A 20,948-nucleotide genomic window follows, 5' to 3' on the forward strand; every position below is an offset into this window, starting at 1 on the left:
TCCTGCCAGCATGTTGGCAATATGTGTTGACTCAGTATAGCAGGTACCATTGTGCAGTAACTCACAGCATGCCGTGAAGATTTTTGATATAACTATAGAAGGCTCTGTGGTTGTTTTTAGTGTCTGACGCAATTCTGCTTTAATAGGTGGCTTTAGAGATTTGGAGGAGGGATCTCAGTTTTTTGTTGAGTCTAATAAGGGAGTTTTATCCAGTACTGGGGCTTCACCTTGTTCTGCAGCAGTTTCTTCCTTCTGTTGTAGTTTATTAATGGCAAGAGTCCACCAGATTATCTCCCCTTTTTTTGGAGGAGAGCATCTTGGTTCTGTTAGGTATGGCTAGTTCCATGCATTTATGTATGTCTTCATACAATGCATTGGTTTATGATTCAGCAATCATGCATCTATTTTCCATTGGCATGGGTGCCATGATGTTAGCCACTTCTGTTTTTAGGAGCCCAAAATCAGCTTTGGCACAGTCTTTCAAGGTGGTTACCTTTGAGGGGGGTGTGGATGAGATGTGGATTTCCATGGTGATTAGTTTGTGGTCAGATCTAACCAGGGAAGAATTGACTATTGGTGTAGAGCAATGGTTGCCCATATTAGTGATAACCAGGTCAAGGATTTTTCTTCCTCTAATGGGGGTAAGAATGAGCTGGTCCAGGGCATTGGAATTGATGGATTCCAGGAAGTGTTGTGCCAGTTTATTGGTACATGAGTGGTTTTCCCATTTGCTGGAGGTGTAGTTGGAGACACCTAGTCTGAGAGTGTTGGGTTGGACCATAATAGTTTCAAAGCTTGCTTAGGAACATGAAATGAGAGTCTTGGGACATGGTTGGGGACCTATAGCAGGCTATGACTTGAATTGCCATCTTACTCAATTTTAGTTGTTCCTTTAAGTATCTCAGATGCGTTATGTTGGGCTACTAGTCTGAAGGTGTGCATATCCTTTATGAATATGGAGACACCACCGCCTTTGGAGCTTCGGTCCATGTTCTGTGGCTGTAAAGTGTGGAATGTGTTATAGCCTGGTAGTGCAGGGGTGCTTTCTGTTGCTTTAAACCAGGGCACCGTTACAGCACCAGTGACTATGTTCTCCATTTGGAGGAGTGCTTCGATCGAGTGCATCTTGAGATTTAGACATATCATTGAGCAGCAAGACCCTCAGATTGCATTTATTTACAGATGCTACAGTGGTACTTTGGTCTTTGGAACACTGCCTAAAAAGGCACTATAGGGGTGGCAATAGCCTTAGGCAGTACCCGGAAACCCAGAGGTGACAGATGTAAGCCATCTCTGGCAAAGCATCGAGGTATGTCAATCATGTCATTCCAACCAGACAAATAATGGATCCCCTTAGAATGACACCAGAAACTTAGCCAATTGTTGAAGCCAATAATTTTCTGCTTGTACTGTGTTATCATTCTGGGTGACTGTAGGATGCTGTTCAGGGCTAGGGTCATAGTCTTACTTGTACTTGTTGTGGAGTGCCCTGAGTTCGTGTGTTATGTGTCAGATTCTGGCACAGCTGACGGGTCTATATCACGTTGTCGAAGTTTTACTCCGAACGCTATATGGTCAAACCCATATGTTCTAAGTTGTCAACTTAAAATAAAATAATAATAATAATAAATAAATTACCTGGCGGTTGTAAGGTTCATAGATTCATAGCTAATTACTAGGCTATCTGCCCGAGGGCATCTATAAGCCTAGCCAGAATGTGTTTGTTTTCGCCACCCCCTTAGAGTAGTTCCCTGTGCCTCTGTCCAGCAGAGCCATTAGTTCCCTGTGCCTCTGTTCATCAGATCACCTCTGAGTAAGCAGTATGCAACCAATTACAGCTGTAGTTTCTTTAATCAGGCTGCATAGGGCATCTGTTTGAGGCCAGTAATCCTCTTGGTGAGATACTTCTGTGGTCTTCCCAGCTGTTGCAGGTGTCTTGTAAGGTATATCCCAAATGGGGCATTGTACTCTGATGAGTGATGAGTAAAGGGGCACAATAACCTCTTTTGTTCTAGATGCAAACCCTTTTGTGATTAGGTGGGCCACAAAGAAGGATTTTCTAACCATCTTGGCAATATGATTATCAAAGGAGAGATTACTATCTACTTGGGTCCCCAGATCCCTTATTATATTTTCTGTATTAGGGGACTACTACATATGTGGTAGTTCGCAGGTACTTTGTTTTTTCCAAAGGGGATGACTATGCACTTTTTGGCATTTAGCTTGAGGCCATGAGTTTGACACCAGGTATCTGTCTCAGTGAGACCATTCTGGAGGATGTCTATATCAGCTGGAGAGACAATTTTGGCCCCCAGTTTGTAGTCGCCTGCGAACTTGGTCAGCCATAGTTCTCCTCTGCCTGCCTTTACCTATGACAAGTATATACCGAAACTGAGGGGTCCCAGCACTGAGCCGTGGTGGATGCCACTTGTAACCGATTTACAGTCGGACCTAGAGCCTGCAACTCTCACCATGTGGGTTATATCCATGAGCCTACTGGCAATCCATCTCGTGACATATGGGTTTAGGTTCAGTCTGGTGAGCTTGTCTATAATAATAAAATGGCAGATGGTGTCTAAAGCCTTTGCGAGGGTCCTTTCCCTTGTCTAAATCCTTGGTAACTGTCTCAAAGTCCACCAGGTTTAGGAGGCATGATCTGCCCTTAACAAAGCCAAACTGGGTAGGGTCCAATGTTTGGAGGTTCCCAATGTCTCTGTTAATGAGTTCCATGATGATGCACTCCATAGCCTTGCAGATTAGGCAAGTCAGGCTTATAGGGCGATAGTTCCCGTGGTCCGTTGTGGCTCCACCTTTGTGGAGTGGGAGTACTGTAGCTGTGTGCCACTCAATAGGTACATAGCCTGTAGAGAGGCTGAGTTTGAACAGTGTGTTTAGGTGAGGGCTTAGTTCATTCTGGAGCTCATGTAAGACACAGCCTGGGACACTGTCCTGTCCCATTGAAGCTGTATTTTTGATGGTGGATAGGTCAGTTTTAACCTGTTTGTCAGTGAATGCTAGGGCTCTTATATACACCCCAGCTGACTGTTACCTTCTCCTTATTCAAACTAGTGAGTGGGACATGAGTGTGCCTCACTATTGAGTAACCTATGATTAGTGTATTGAGCAAGATGTTTTGCCTTAAGGGATTAGATTGAGGGGCATACTCTGTAGGTGAGCTATGTGTCATGTGGTTGGTGCTGTGTTGTGGTGGTCAAGTGCATTTCTGCCTTGGAGGTCTTGCAATATTTTGGTGTGATTTGCCCTTTTATAATGAGGTACACAGAGCTGAACAATTTCCTCTACAGGCAACTATGGATCACAAGTATGGTCCGTCTGCATTGCTTTTAATATAAAGAGGAACTCTTTACTATCCTATTTCATTTGCATGTTATTATGTATACAGTTGCACATATCTTGTTGCATAGTTGGGCTTACTGCACTGGAGCATAACCCAAGCCTAACAATTGCTACTAGACTGGATCTTTCTGCTTGTGACTATTTACAGGACAGGTGCAATCAGCATACTACTCAGACTTTTAATGAGTTCTGACCAGTACCTTAAACTGAGGAAAGTTGAATAAAGGACAGTATAGTAATTATATCAAAATAACTCCAGAAGAAATGCATTGTAATAGCACCTGAAATACACGTAGGGATTACAAAGACTAGGTTAGTGGGTTGAAAGGGGTTGAAAGAAAATAATTTTTTTCTGTCACGAATAAACAAACAAAATGCTAAAAGACTGTTTACTGCCCCAAATAAGCACACAGCTGAATTCTCAGTTATATGATTTTAATGTAGAGGAAGCATTATATTCAAATGGGACAGGGGAAATAAGACTTTTTTTTTTGCTTTGAATAAAATGACCTTCATTGTCAGTTTGGGCAGGTAGAAGGATTTTCTAACCACAGTGGGAACATAATAACCAAAGGATGGGGAGCCATCACCATGGATCATAAGGAGGATACCATATATGTGGTATAGTGTGGAATTATTTATTTTACCAGAATGGACTAAACTACATTTTGGACATTAAGTGTGAGGTCATTGTCCTTGCACAAGTTGGTTGCAAAGCCTAGCCCACCATTGAGTACCTTCATATCAGTGGATGCTGGAATAACAATCCCTAGTTATAAGTGCTAAGTGAACTAGATACTTAGGATATAGGATTGTTAGTCAGAGATCTAACTTTAGAACAGAACAGGGATCAATACTAGACCTTGCAGAACCTGGCTTGTGACATTTTTACTTTCTAAGTTGGCACTTGCAACTTTGATGATGTCTTCTGCCCCAACAATCAATTTGCTATCCACAATGCTACATGAGGTTCACCAGTCCGTCAACGATGTCTGCTTGAAGAATAGTATGGAAAGCTTTACCAGGTGTAGGTATGTATACCACACTACCACCATCAAATGCTTCAGTTACCCTTGCAAGAAATTTAGAAGATTAAGAAGGCAAAACCTACCTGTAACATAACCAAATTGTTGTGTGTATAGTTAATTGATTATCAATGTCTAGATTTATGAGGTCAGAAATGATCCATTCCAAGGCTTTATGAGCAAGGCTGCTTAGACTGATGGGTCTGTAATATGTGGGGTTGGTGGTTGGACCCCCCCCCCCTTATGTATGGGCATCATGCTGGCTGTCCTCCAGGCCTCAGGGATATAGCCTGTTATAAAATTCAAGTTAAATACTTTAATAGAGGTTGCAATGGGCTGTACGTATTGTTGATTTTTAAGTTGTACGGTATATTATCAGGATTATCAGCCAGAGAAGGAAGGATGGCGATAGGCCTAAAGTTTGTGGTGTCAGTATTATTTCCACCTTTGTGGAGGGGGATGATGAAGGCAAAACACCACATGGAAAAGAAATATAATCCCTGCATGGATCTCTTTATAAGTATATATATGGGGAAGACGATGCTGTCTGCAGATAGTTTGAGGAAGGTAGGAGCTAGATCGCCATGTGTATTGCGACAAGGTATGAGTTAGAGTATGAGTCACAGTCTGCAGACACAGGCATCTTCTTGACTTGCTGTGAAATACTATTCCAAAAACATTTATCAGCTAGAAAGCATTTACTACACATTACCATTTATCCCTAAGCTAGGACTGCGGCGGTGGTGCTGTGGTAATATTGTCGCCTCACAGTATGACGTTATCCTGTTCGATTCTCAGCTAGAGCATCTTCTCTGTGGAGACATGCGTGAATGGGTGCACCTTTGTTGAAGGTTGTGTGTCAAACCAGCAACTCGGCATGTAAAAATCTACTGCCAATCATTAGCGGACCAGAGTTCCGCTGTGGCGACCCCTAACCGGGAAAAAGCCAAAAGACACAACAACAACCATTTATCCCTAAGCTGCATATGCAACATTCTCAAGAGGTGTTACCTCTCCTTCAACCCCTGCTGTTACTGCAATTTACCTTTTATCATGCATATCATTAAAGAATTTAAATGCCATTTAGTCTAAAGCTTCAGTGATGGACACATGCTAGGCCACTGTCTGCAGACACATAGGCATCCTCTTGACTTTGCTGTAATTTCCTGCTGTGAAGGACATTTCAAAACCCATTAAGCAGCTTATCAAGCATTTTCTACATATTACCATTTAACTAAGCTGCAAATGTAAGACTTTCCAGAGGTGTTAGCTCTCCTTTAACCCCTACTGTGTTGTGATTTGAAGTGAACAATAGCAAAATAATCTTCCTTTCTTTACAGTTTTCTGTCTCCAGTTGAGTATTTCCACATGAAAGACTTCTCTCACCCTCCTAACTGCCATCCTGGTATTCAACCCTTTGTCAGTCAGCTTGGCTTCATAATTGTCTGTCTCTGCTATTAAGTCCTATTCAGAGTAATCTTGTCTCTATTGTTGTCTGTCTACAGGTAAGTATTTGCACATGAAAGACCTCTCTCACCTTCCTAAATGGCTTTGTGGTACTCAGTCCTTTATGATTCACGTGGGGTTGATAGTTGTGTGTCTCGGCTTTAAAAAGGGGTGAATGTGTCAAAAAATTTAATGACAGGTTTAAACTTCAATGCATCTAAATGCTTTTTTTTCAGAGCACCACCACCCCCATAGAGGGAGAGAAAGAGAAAGAGAGAGAGACAGCTACAAATATTTAGATATACCTTACTTTTAGCACAAGTACCATATGTAATACGTTACAAGATATGCTTGTCAAGATATATGTCTGAAATTTTTTTCTAGCTGCCTCTGTTTGGGTCTGCTTATTTATGAGCATGTATGTACATATCCAATACTTGTGTGTATATCAGTATTAATGTATTTTAAAGTTGCTTAGTGTAATAAATGTATATGTATGTGTGTGTATGTCAGTGTATGTATGTACAATTTTAGTGGAAAGGGCTATATAGTGCAATAGTATTAGTGAAGAATATGTGAGGAGAAAAAGTAGCAATATGCGTACGGTTGATAGGTTCATAGGGTCAAGGGTGTGTGGCTGGATCTGACCAGGCAGGAGTAGACTATTGCTGTAGAGCAAGGGTCGCCCCTGTTGATAATGACCCGGCGAAGATGTTGCTACCTCTAGTGGGGGTAGCAAAGAGTTTCTCCAGGCCATTGTAATTTAGGAATTCCCAGAAATATGCTTTCGTCCACCAGTGGTGGCAGGGGGGTTATTACAGGAGGGATGACTGCTGCTTGCGGTGGAAAAAATAATAATCTAGAAAAATGTCAAATTGACTTATTAAAAATACAGTCTGCATAATAGTTCGGAAACTATCTCTAAAATTGCTTCCAAGCTACAACACCACATGCATATGTCTTTGAGGGTCCAGTACCACATCATGCTGCTCCCATGTGTGTGTTTTTTACCGTTGCTCACATTCTTTAGATAACTCCTGTATTGAAATTATGTCAAAACAATCTTTCCTATTCCAGCTGTAGAAACATGTGTATGTCCTGAATTACATGGCCCCCACACACTATTTGTATGCACATTATTGGAAACACATACCTGCATGTGTTAAAGTGCATGCTGATGTGACATATATCAGTTTAATTTGACAACATGTTACCTTCTAGAAGTATGCAGTAGGCAGGCATGATAAGGGATCAGTTGTAAGAAGGTGACTGCATACATATGGAATCATATCTCACTGACTTACTTTGTGAGCCTAGATAGTGTTTTGGCTGTAGCGGACATATGCTTTTGACACCTGGCCGTGACCCATCTACTGTTGATAATAGTTTTTTGGACACATAGCCAGATTCTTACTACTGTGAGATGCAGTGTCTAACTACAGACTTGGCCTGTTGCTGGTTTGTGGGTTTCTAATATTCCCTTTCAACACTGTGTGCCAACAGATGATGATTTTCATGTGTAGGAAGGCAGCCTGTATTAACTGTAAATGAAGAGACTGGATTTTTGCGTTGAGAAAGCAGTGTGCCACTATAAGAAGGATATCATTTGTCAGGGACATAAATGCAGAACAGTTTGTAATAGTATTCCTTTCAATTCCTTCAGTGTGGGTACTGTGATGGAACCAGATAAATGCACAGTGCAGCAAGGCATGCAGATGGAAGTTCAGTATTGTATATAGTTTGAGTTGAGCTGATTTCTCTTTTTTACTGCTCAGACCGTAATGGTCACAGTTCTGGGTTGTTAACACCATGATCTGTGTTGGTTTAAGTGTCCCTCAGAGACCTCTCCAGGTATGGATATGTGGCCATTCCTACGTGCACTAGTCATTGAGAAGAGCTGTTGCAATAGGAGCCCAAAATCTGTGGCAAAGTGAGTCAGAAATGCAGGTGTCCTGGGTCGGGAAAAGAGGCTTGCAGTGGGATGGTCTGCTATGCCTGCTGTGTGAGAAAAATGGCAAAGGTGAAAAACCAGATATATTAGTACTGCATCTGGGAGGAAATGACCTGACCACATGCCTCCTTGTGGATCTGAAAGTGGAAATTATGACAATTTTGTTGAGACTGCTTACATGGTGGCCTAATCTCCATATTGTATGGTCAGACATCATACAAAGAATGGATTGGAAGGGCGCACGTAGCATCAAGGCCATTGAAAAAATGAGAAGACTGCACAATAGCTTCATGTGGGGACAGATGGAGCTGTGCAAAGGATCTGTGATTCACCATACCACTATAAATGCTAGGTTGCCAGAGTTATACCGGTTTGACTGTTTTCACCTTAGTGACAGTGGACTTGATATATTTATATGTCATTTGAGAGAGTCTGTACTATTTGCGAAAACAAGGGTGCACAGTTGTGCTTGTTTGTAAATAAATGTGCTGACCAAGCATGCAAGAAAATGTGTTTGACTGGTTATTGTATGTGTTTGTCTGGAGTGATACAAGTAGTCAGTCCATAGGTCAGTACACAGCAATGTGACATAGCCACAGGCTTGATAACAAGTGTAATATAAAAAACACTAAATGTACTCTTGGGTCTGTCTCAGTTGTCATGGCTAATGAGGTGGGGGCAAGGAAAGCTCTGGTACCAGTTGAGGGGTGAAGATCAATATGTACCATGGGTATTACATTGACCCTACTGACAATTTTATACTGCATGGTGCCAGTTGAGGGGTGAAGATCAATATGTACCATGGGTATTACATTGACCCTACTGACAATTTTATACTGCATGGTGCCAGTTGGGGGGGGGTGAAGATCAATATGTATCACGGGTATTGCATTGACCTTACAAACAATTATATACTGCATGGCATGTGTTGAACATTTACCTACCAAGTGAGTGTATTGCTTCCACAAGAGCAGAAATCATTTGTATATGACCCAATTTGCCTCTATTTTTTGTATACCGAGACTGTTGTGGATAGCACACCTACTGTTTCTATCAATTTGAATATGCTTCCTGGTAAATGGTGGACTACACATCCCCTATGTTTACAGCCAGTACTCACTGATCATTACTTTTGTTAGGGAAATTGAACACTGGCATCAATGCATCCAGCCAACAGAGTTTCTGAATGAGCCTTTCCATTAGTAACTGGCGGCATTCAGTTGACTCTGAAATCTGTCAAGAGCTACCCTGAATGTTGCTAACCAAATGGGTTATAATGTGGTATATGTTGTTCTGGCACTAACACTACTAGTTACAATGTTATTAACTCTGCTTGACAGGAAATCAATGCGGCGAATACCTGGAACTGTTGCATAGGTTAACTATAGGTGAATGTCAGAGTACAGGTAAATGTCCTGATGCACGGTTGAGTAACTGTTTCCTTTTTTTTTTTGTGTTTGGCATGTACGACAAACATCTATAACTGGCATATGACATCACTGCATGCCTTTCCTCCGTTATTGCCTACTCAGCCGTACATAAACATTTGACGCTTAGCATCACCTACTCTGTTCAGAAACAGCACAGTTTCCCTACCCATTTAATATCTCTGCCAGTCCATCATAGACTCCATGAAGTTACGTTTCTGTCAAACGGAATAAATTGATTATAGCAACAGTACAAGGATATGACTGTTTCACCATCATCTTCTGACTGGTAATTGTGCTTCATATTCTGAGTGGTAATTGTGCTTTATATTTTGAGTGGTAATTGTGCTTCAAAGTAAAAGTGATACTGTAACTATTTGTATTGTGCTGTGCAGTCAGTACATGCATTAGCCAAATGTGAATTCACAGTGTAGATGAAGTCTACTTGTCTATGGTAAAACTTGCAGAGTACATGAAACTTTTGTCGCAAGTTTCATCAGCTTACACATGTCATGTATCCCTGTTCATGCTTAAAATGTGGTATGCTTCCGCAGTGATTGAAATTGGGAAATGCCATGCATCTCTGCTCTGCTACTGGATTGATGTCATGTTTTACTGGACAATGTGTTGCTTTCTGCACTTCACAGAATTATTTGGCGTGATGTTTGGGATGAATATGCACGGTCCAGTTCCTTTCAGTTTTGAACCTGAATATGCACCGGGAGAAAAAAGACCAAAATGATGCTGAGATAGCAGTGGAAGCAGTGATGTAGAAGCACATGAAGAGAACACCGAGATCATGACTTGGTGCACGTGTGAAAAGTGTGTTTTAATGAATACCCCACATGAATGCTACTTCTGTGTATTGTGCCATCGAACATGTGCTAAAATTGCTCAGCTTGAACTTGCTGTTCAGCCAGTGTACATCATTGATCACACAGACTTTGAAATAGCATGCCTAACCCCAGTTGTACTAGAACTGATTCTGCGGTCAATGCACTATGTTACAACGCGATCATGCAACATACAGTGGACCAATAGGTAAGAGAGTAGTGTCTAATTTGAAAGATGGTTGCTGTTACAGCACATAAATCCTCTCAGCTGAAATTTACGTGGGTGGTATATCTTACCTTGCACTGTATGAACATTACTTTTTAGAACAACACCAATTATGTCAGTTTAACTTTCATAGCCAGAGGAAAGCATGGTGACTTCCTTTCCAGCTATTATAGGTAAATGAGTAGTTTGTGGTAAGACATTGGTAACTTAATGTAGAAAGGTGTAAAATTTATGCTGCAGTCGAACGTTGAGGTATTAGAGTCAGGTTGGAAAATATCCGTTATCTTGATTCCTGTGATATTGAAGAGTTGTATGTTGGCCAATGTTTGTTGCAGGTAGTCCACACAAACATGTCGTAGTCCTAACTAGAAATGTGAAAAGAACAGTTTGTGATACTTGTGATGAATTCATGATGAGGTGTAAGTTGCTATAACAGATGTTGCGATTTGACAGGTTGTACCGCATGATGGCTTATGTGCTATGGATTTTTGAAAATTGAAGACTGGGACTTGGGAACAGAGCTGTAATTCCGGCATGTGTAGTGTCACGTATACGACAAACATTTCCTGAAGACGACAATGAATATGTAGGTTTCCTGCCTTTTGAAGGGTTTTGTGTATACCCGGAGTAACTGACATACATTGGTGTAATGGAAGTTGAATGGCTATTCAGTGTCTATAATGGACACTGGAGCATTATGTTTCTCTGCTATAAGGATGTCTATAAATTGTAACATGTCATGTGCTTGTCTATGGCAATAAAAGTTAGAATTCTTTGGAAATTGTTTTGACTTACGATTATTTGAAGCAGACTGTGTGAATAACAGATGTACTGGAAAGGTAAATATGGATTAGTCATATTTCTTTGTAAATACTGACTTTTGGTGTACAGCATGTATTGCACGCAAGTTGTGCATTGTAGGTAATGTGTGGTATGCTTGATGGCAGTGTATGCAATAGAGCCAATGATGGTCCTGCCATACATCATGTCACCAACCTAGATATGGGTAATAATGCCTTATCAGACCATGGCTCTGGGTCATGACGATACTGGTAATAGTTGAGACTGTGGACTTGTATAGCTGATGCCTCCCTAAGTACACTGCTGTACTGAGTCAATGAAGTTCACTACTGATGGGAAATGTGTCCGTGTCCATAATGTCGCATTGGACATGACACATTCACTCTAGACATAATCCAGACCCATTTTACGGTGGAGTGTCCTGTGATCTACATCTGTGAGGTAAATTGAACATTTTCAATATGTTTCTGAAGTCAGACACAAGTTATGACAAGTGTAACATCATTGTTACATCTGTACTGGCATTGTATGATGACTTGATACTGCACTACTGAGCATTTATCGCCGATTGACAGAAGGGGTTATGGGAGGTCGCGAAGTGTGATTGTCATCGCCTACTGTGATCTTGTCCTTGCTGTAATATGTGAATGCACACACAAGTCAATCATGGCTGAGAGATCATGGATGTGAAATATTGTAGACACAATGTGTAGTACAAACGTATTAACAATTCAGGTTGTGTGAGTGTGTTGTAATGGTCAGTCAGGCTGCTAGAAATGATGGTGCTTTATATGCAGGCCAGTAAAAAATTGCCAAGGCATTTAGTTACTCTGCGATTATGACCAAATCACTGAGATAGGCTTAGTCCAGCTGTATTACTAAAGCAAGATTACTGAAGGTAGTTAACTGAAACCTATGGTTTCGAAGGGCTACTGTTCAAGAGCGAGCGATATGAAGTGGTCAAGTATACACACACCCAGACTGACCACCACAAAATAAGTTGTGGTTTGTAACATTTTAAGTAGACCTTGTGGTGAGTACATGGCTGGGTGTATTCCACCAAACTGTTATACAGCCATAGTACATCTTACGTTTCTGTGAAGGTGTAGTCAGGGACATTAAAGTTTTTTTGTATAAATGAGCTCATCTAACAATCAGTTTTGATTTCTATTTACAGATAGCCATATGTTGCATTGCAGCACTGAAATATATTTTGTTTAAAGTTCTTAGATGCAGCCAATATTTAGTCTATTACAGTACATTTGTGTGTAACTTTTCATTCGATAACTGCATGGATTTATATATAATTTTTATTTATTTTTTATTAGGTTAATCAGTATTCTCCACAAGGATTTGACAGAATGCCGCAGTGTTTGGCCTATGGCTGCCAGACCAGAAGAGGATGCATGCCTGATGGTATGTCATTCCACCAATTTCTGCGGAATGCACAACTGTGCACACTGTGGGTGCATCGATGTGGAACAGATGCTGGTGACATTCGAGAATTTGTTAAGGTGGAGATAATGAGCAACCCCCCCAAAGCATTACCTGTGCTCGCATCACTTTGAAGAAGACATGTTTGAGTTAGACTATCGATTTGAATTGATGCCAGATTCCAAGAAACCACGTAGACCTCATCGTATATTGAAGGCCAATGCACTACTAACGTTGTTTGACTTTGCCCAAAAAAACATACAGAATACTTTGGTGCAACGTATTGATCGGAATATGTGAAGAGAGGTATGTCTGCTTTTATAGTAACAACTACTATTAAAAGATGTCAGGACACTAGTGTCCAACGATCAGTATTGAGGAAGCAAGCTTAAAGACCATTAAGCAATACCAGGCTTGTATATAGTCACTCTAAGGGTGATGTCAGTTATGAGTTACATACTGAAGTTCATGTGAAATATCACAACATTATCTGTAGTCTAAAGTCAGGTGGAGATACAGAGAATGTTCTTAACTATTTGATTGTATTTGTACTACATCAGTGGTGTGCACAAATATTACTGTTGTATTTGTGACCTAAATGGTGTGCAGAAATGTTACTGTTGTAGATGCACTTGCAAGTGCATCAAGATCACTGGGTGAATTAAAGGTTACAGTGTAGTATATGAAGTTGTTCTCCTGTATTTTGCAGATTGTGGAGGACCTGCTGTCAGAACCACTGCCCGTACAAGAGCATTTGGAGGAGATAGCCAGAAGCAGTAATATGCAGGTAAATCAAATCAGTTGCATCAGGCAAAAGTACACTTGAAATTAGCCTATGCACTCCATTTTAAATTTTTTGCAGAAAGGTGTACAAGTAAGGCATCAGTACAATGCATTATTACATTTGTACTGCAATGATAGTGAGAAATTTCATTAGTAGATAACTGGGAAATAGATATGTGACTGACTAGGGTACAGTTGACTAATAGTTGTACATCTCTGTGAGTATCAGTTAGACTCCACACGGGCTTGGAAGTATGAGTAGTTAAATCTTAATAAGATGTGAATTTACAGGATGGATGTTCTGATGACCCAAAAGTTAAGGTGATAAGAGTCTTGTCACTAACACTTTCCTGTAATGTCATTTTGCATGTAGAGATGACTGAAGCAGGAGGGTGTGTAGGACTCTTTTTGTGTGAAGAGCTCATGCAGAAGTAATGTGTATTACAAAGGAGAAGTTGCACAATCATGGGTACAAAGTCACACAACTTTGGAAAAACATTTGAGTATGGTCCACTTTGGTAGAAGAAGGTACACAACCAGATGGCACTGACACATTCTACAAAACTAAAGGGTGTGTATACATTAAAGGACAGCCATGATACATCAATGTCTAACTCTTAATTATTCTCTATTTGGCTTAACAGCAGCATGCATCAGTTTTGGAGCATGAGGATCGCTGTGAGGGAACGCAGATGGACGTCACTGAGCAGAATACCAATGTGTACATGGAATCAGACATACATCCTACTTATGTAAGTGATATGTACCAATTAGTACATCAGCGAAATAGCAGATGATCAGTGTACAGTGATTCCTTTTGGTTGTGATTCAGTTGTCACCCTAGTCTCTTTCGGGTTTTGCAGTGGACTTTTGGATTACATCACTTGGCACCTAGGGCCATCATTGTAGCACTTTGTCCATGGTCAGCTTGTCCCGGGAAACAGAGCAGACAGTATGCAAAAATTAAGAAGGGATATGGCACAGACGAGTGTAGCATAGCTGCATGTGTCCGATGTATTTAGAGTAGCAATTTCACAGGTGCGTTTCTCTTGAAATTGTTTGGCTGGTAGGACACAATGTCAGTCTGAGGACATGGCAGACCACTGTATGGAAGCTTAAGTAGAAATTGTAAATCAGGTGTGATATGCAACCAGAAGTGCAGGTGTTTGAATGACCATGTTAGAAAGACTGTGACGCCAGACATCTATTATAAGGCTTAGTGTTTGTGATGTATTTGTAAATGGCCACCACAGCACAAGCATTACAAGCATGAATGCCCCTCAAGTTATTGTCACAGCACATCAGTTCGTAACACGATTGTCATGATTCATTCCAACATACCTACACTGACCTGTGGCAGTGAAAAGGTTCTTTTTTAGGCATGAAAATGCTGCAAGGCTTTTTATGTACTCAGCCTTATTGTGTATGCTAATTGTAATGTATGACAATCAGTTTTGAGATATACTGCTAAGGATGACTATACTATGTATTCTAAACAGGTGGAGATGGAACTTGGACCAGTCTGCACAGAGGTCATTGTGGACAACAGTGAGGTAATGATTAGCAGATTGAGAAAAACAGATAAGTTGAAGAACAAGTCCTGTCAGACCCAAAATATGCTGACTGCAGTAAGTGTTGGAATACAGGCAAATATACCAGAAACTAGTAGTAACACGTCTGAAGTAAAGTTGATCCAAAGCCATAATGTTGCTATTCAATTTCCAGAAATAGTAGTGCAAACATTTGTAGATCGCAATTACAGTAAGGTGTCAAAATGCACACAGAAGAGAAATGCTTTGCAGCCAAGCACAGAAGAGGATGTAGGTCATACTAATGTAGAGAGTGCGAGTAATCATCAGTCAGTGGTACAATCCTGCATTGAAGCAATGCAATCATCATTCAGTGGTACAGTCCTGCATTGAAGCAGTGTAATCATCATTCAGTGGTACAGTCCTGCATTGAAGCAGTGTAATCATCATTCAGTGGTACAGTCCTGCATTGAAGCAGTGTAATCATCATTCAGTGGTACAGTCATGCATTGAAGCAGTGTAATCATCATTCAGTGGTACAGTCCTGCATTGAAGCAGTATAATCATCATTCAGTGGTACAGTCCTGCATTGAAGCAATGTAATCATCATTCAGTGGTACAGTCCTGCATTGAAGCAGTGTAATCATCATTCAGTGGTACAGTCCTGCATTGAAGCAGTGTAATCGTCATTCAGTGGTACAGTCCTGCATTGAAGCAGTGTAATCATCATTCAATGGTACAGTCCTGCATTGAAGCAGTGTAATCATCATTCAGTGGTACAGTCCTGCATTGAAGCAATGTAATCATCATTCAGTGGTACAGTCCTGCATTGAAGCAGTGTAATCATCATTCAGTAGTAGAGTCCTGCATTGAAGCAATGTAATCATCATTCAGTAGTAGAGTCCTGCATTGAAGCAATGTAATCATCATTCAGTAGTAGAGTCCTGCATTGAAGCAGTGTAATCATCATTCAGTAGTAGAGGCCTGCATTGAAGCAGTGTAATCATCATTCAGTGGTACAGTCCTGCATTGAAGCAGTGTAATCATCATTCAGTGGTACAGTCCTGCATTGAAGCAGTATAATCATCATTCAGTGGTACAGTCCTGCATTGAAGCAATGTAATCATCATTCAGTGGTACAGTCCTGCATTGAAGCAATGTAATCATCATTCAGTGGTACAGTCCTGCATTGAAGCAGTGTAATCATCATTCAGTGGTACAGACTTGCACTGAAGCAGTGTAATCATCATTCAGTGGTACAGTCTTGCATTGAAGCAGTGCAGGTCCAAGAAGAAAATGAGGGCAGCATGTGTAGTGTCAACAGTAGTGAGGATTGTATGTCTGAAGGAAGTATAGCAAATATGGGTAATGTGAATCTGGAAGACCCAGACTGGGGAGAATCCTCAATAAGCATGTCTCAGTCTGAGGCAGATGATTCATTCCAGGAATTGTCAGAGGAAGAAGACATTGTAGGACAAAAAAAAATTCATTGTTTTTGAGGCATGCCTCGATAACTTGTTGATGAAACTTATATGCCCAGTGTGCAGGGCAGCAGCTTGTGAAATTGAGAAGAAGACCATACTTGGAACTTTTGTTTGTGTTAAAGTGTCCTGCTTTAATGGACATGAAATTCTAAGCTGGGAAAGCCAACCACTGCTTGGTCGAATGCCAGCAGGCAATCTAATGAGTGCTGCCACGTACTGTTTAGCGGTACTACTTACGCACACATATCAAGGTTTTGTGCCTACATAGGTGTAGAATTCATAGGAAAGACGACATACTACGACATACAGAGCCAATATATTTTCCCAGTTGTGCAATTCCATTGGCACGAGCAGCAGAAGGAGCTGTTGAAGGATGCTGAAGGGAGACTGATAAGGTTAGGTGGTGATGGACGCTGTGACAGTCCCGGATTTTCCGCTAAGTACTGTACCTACTGTATGATGGATTTAGATACAGGATACATACTGGATGTTGTTGTGGAGCAGGTCTGTGAAGGGGTGGCATCAGTGGGACTTGAGAAGATAGGTTTTGGGAGGTGCATGAGAAATTTAATTAGTAAGGGTGTGAGTATCGGAGTAATAGCAACAGATAGGCATTGGGGTTTAGCATCACTAATGCATACTCAATTTACTGATATTGATCATCAGTTTGTAATTTGGCACATGTGCAAAAGCATTCGAAAAAAAATTATGCTGGCTGCCAAACAGAAAGGACAAGAGGATTTACTGCCATGGTGCCGCAGTATTTGTAATCACTTGTGGTGGTGTACAGCAATGTGTGAGGGTGATCCAGTATTACTTATGGAAAAATGGTTGTCCCTGTCATGTCATGTGATTGACCAACACAGCTGGGGGGGGGTGCAACCAAATATGTGAAATGTCCACATGAAGTACCAGTCCCTCGTGGGACTGATAAGAAATGGCTAGAGGAAGGAGGGGAGTGCCACAGTGCACTGCATAAGATTGTAAGTAACACACTGTTTATAAAGATCTGAAGCAGACGACAAAGTTTTGTCATACTGGCAATCTGGAGGTATTCCATGCATTGCTGTGTCATTACTGTCCAAAGTTAGAGCACTTTAGCTATGGAGGCATGAAAACAAGAACAATGTTAGCTGTCTTGGACCACAATGCAAATCAAAATAGGGAGCATTTAGTTATTAGATGCCCCTCTAGTCGCTCTGGGCCAGTTGGTGAAAAGAGATACAGAACAGTGTATCCCAAAGCCAAGCAGGAGTGGATAGCAAAGCCTATATTTGAAGGTAGGAAGTATGACTACATCTATGACCTCACGATGAATATAGTGTCTGCCAAGACAGGTAGTCTGAGTGTGGAGCCAATGCAAGTACTAGAGCTGCCCAGAAACATAGCTAGATCTGAGCGGCCAGAGAAAAATACTGTGATTGCATGGTTACAGTCCTGCTTCTGCAGTAAGTCGTAAGGTACATGTAAAAAAAATTTACAGTTATGACTATTTGCTAACTAACTGAGTCCAGGGTAAATTAAGGATAAGTTGCTTGTCATGTGCGTATGTGAAAAGAACCAAATTTTTAGGCAGTGCCATTGGTACATATTAAGTACAAAACAGTATCAGATAGTCTGTGAAACTTTGACAGCAGCGGCCTATCTGACTACTGTCACTCAGTACAGAACAAAATCCTGGTAGAAGCACCACTATTGAAAATATGAGAAATGGTAGAGTGCGTCAAGCTTCATATTTCTTTGGTAAACAGTCATGGTGAGGCAGTTACAGAAGTAGATGTTAACTCGTTTATGAAAGTTAAATGTAGCTGTTGGATGGGATGGGCCATTGAATTTGTGTCGCATGCATTAAATTGTAGGCAGGGCATTTATTGAAAGATTATGTGAGAAACAGAGTCATTCTGCGAGACTGACAGAAGTGACCAATCTGAATAGTGTCACTCAGTATAGTAACTTCTTTGATTTCCTGTCCTTGCCTATTTAAGTGGTACAGTGTGAAATATTTTCTGCTTAAAAACCTCAGCTTTGGCCAGCTAAGGACTTGCTGTATTCAACTGGACGTATAAGAGAATTTAAGTACCTTTATCTGCTCTTTTTTTTTTAAAAAAATACAGTATTTAAATTGATTTTAACTGTGTGGAAGGAATATTAACTGAACTGGAAGTTAGTCATTGTTTGCTGAACTTTGTTATTTGCTAGTAATTACAGGTGTGGGGGTAGTCACATTCTTTGATTTCCTGTCCTTGCCTATTTAAGTGGTACAGTGTGAAATATTTTCTGCTTAAAAACCTCAGCTTTGGCCGGCTAAGGACTTGCTGTATTCAACTGGACGTATAAGAGAATTTAAGTACCTTTATCTGCTCTTTTTTATTCAAAAAAAATACAATATTTAAATTGATTTTAACTGTGTGGAAGGAATATTAACTGAACTGGAAGTTTTGACTCTGCTCTTCAGTTAGTCCCACCCACCCTGCCTGTTTTTGTTTTGGTGTTAATCTTAGTGGCCTTGCAACTGCCCGCCCCTCTTGTAAATTTGTGTTTGGATACTCCTTCTGGGCCCATCTCATTTGCTCACTCAACTGAGTGCAGTGAGATCATATTCTGATTTCAGGCACTCCTACTGTGTACAAAGAGAGCATCTGTGAAACAGAAAAAAAAAAAAATTTAAGCTTGTTTCCTGCCTTTCCTGTTAAGTGGTATAGACTATTTGTAGGCTTCTGAGCCCCCAAGCCCTTCTGTGTTGGATGGAAGCCTTCTAGCTTATTTTTTTTTTCTTATAACTAGCCAGTTTTCTAGTTTCAGCACTCAAATCTGTTTCTTTGATCTCAGCACTTATTCAGAAAAAAAAAAAAATTTCATCTGCTTTTACTGTACTTGTGTTTCTACCTACTTTTTTTACTTTTGCATCATCTTAAAAGTACTCAATTGTATTTATTACTGCTTGGTGTAACTCATTCTAAGCCTTTTGGTTTAAACACTTGGGCTTCGGACCAGTTGTTTTGCACTGGGAGGGTTTGTGGTCTGCACTGTTGTGGCAGAACAGGTAGCTTACATCCTTCTAGGTTGGGAACTGCTGATTTGAGGGCTCAGTGTCTGTTATTCTAAAAGTGTACTAATTCTGGTTTAAGCACTTGGTCTTTCAGGCCAGTTATTTTACATTAAGAGGGTTCGTGGTCTGCACTCTTGTGCTAGGAGAGGCTGGACTCTGCCCTTCTGAGCTGGGAATTTCTGGTTAAAGGCTTATAGTGCATGCATATCTGAACTGCTTCTTACTGAAGTTGGTGTGCCTTGTTTGCTGTGGCATAGACTGGATTCGGGCCTGCTGGATCTAGCTTTGTTTGTGTAACTTGAGCACTAATCCAGGCATTCTCTAAAGTATTCAATTGTATTTATTACTGCTTGGTAGTAACTTGAATAAAGTGTAGATATCATTCTAAGTTTTTTGGATTAAGCACTTGGGCTTCAGACCAGTTGTTATACATTAGGAAGGTTTGTGGCATGCACTGTGGTGGCAGGACAGGTAGCTTTCATCCTTCTAAGTTGGGAACTGCTGATTGAGAGCCCAGTGTCTGTTATTCTTAAAGTGTATTAGTTCTGGTTTAAGCACTTGGGCTTCAGGACAGTTATTTTACATTAAGAAGGTTTGTGGTCTGCACTCTTGTGGGAGAAGAGGCTGGACTCTTCCCTTCTGAGCTGGGAATTTCTGGTTAAAGGTTTATAGTGCCTGAATATTTGAACTGTATCTTACTGAAATTGGTACACCTTGTTTGCTGTAGCATAGACTAGATCCAGGCCTGCTGAATCTAGCTTTGTTTATATGCTTGTTGTTTGTTCGCTTGTTATTTCCCTGGAACGCTAATTCCACCTAATATGTGGCTTCTCAGCGCTTCTGTGGATCACTAGTGATATCTGCATTGCTTACTGTACTTATTTCCTTGTTTCACTTGAAAGAAAGTTACTGTTTGTCGTTTTTGCATTTAAGTTACCTGTAACACATTGCACTTAAGTTACCTGGCACTTGCTCACTAAAGCAATTATATAAGTCAGCACTAAAAATTAAAAGCACTACACCCTCACTCCCCACTGGCCCTGGTTTTCAATTATTAAGGAATTCACAATATTATTCTAGCATGTCCAAAGGTGAGTTGTCAATCTCCTCTCCAGTCCAGCTGGTGAATCTGGGAATCTTGAGGCAATGTTACAACTGCCTCATGTACACAGACAACCCTCTCCTCCTCCCAACAAATTCCAACACATGTGAGAGATGCAACCATATAGCCAAACTGGAGGCTAAGCTCTCTCAACTCAGTACTGGCATAACCATTCAGAGGAGAAGAAAACCACACTCACTACAATTCCAGTCTCACATAGACCTACCACGACAGCAAACCAAACACATAATCACACAAAAACATACTCGGAGGCTCTAAATAAAGATCTGCCAAAGCAGCAGAGACCTCCAAAGCAGACACCCAAGCAGCCGCTACCCCAAAACAAAACACGTGCAACACATATCTCACAAAGCCAGTGTGCCAAACAGTCACAGCCCTTAAGACTAAACAACACACCTGATACACTTGTAATAGGTGACTCTATCATCAGGCACACTGACGTCCCGCTCACCAGGCTGAACAAGGAGAGGGTCACGGTGA

The sequence above is a fragment of the Protopterus annectens genome, chromosome 7.part0 (assembly GCF_019279795.1).
Source record: "Protopterus annectens isolate FY-2018-M chromosome 7.part0, PAN1.0, whole genome shotgun sequence".
In the NCBI taxonomy this organism is placed as follows: domain Eukaryota; kingdom Metazoa; phylum Chordata; order Ceratodontiformes; family Protopteridae; genus Protopterus; species Protopterus annectens.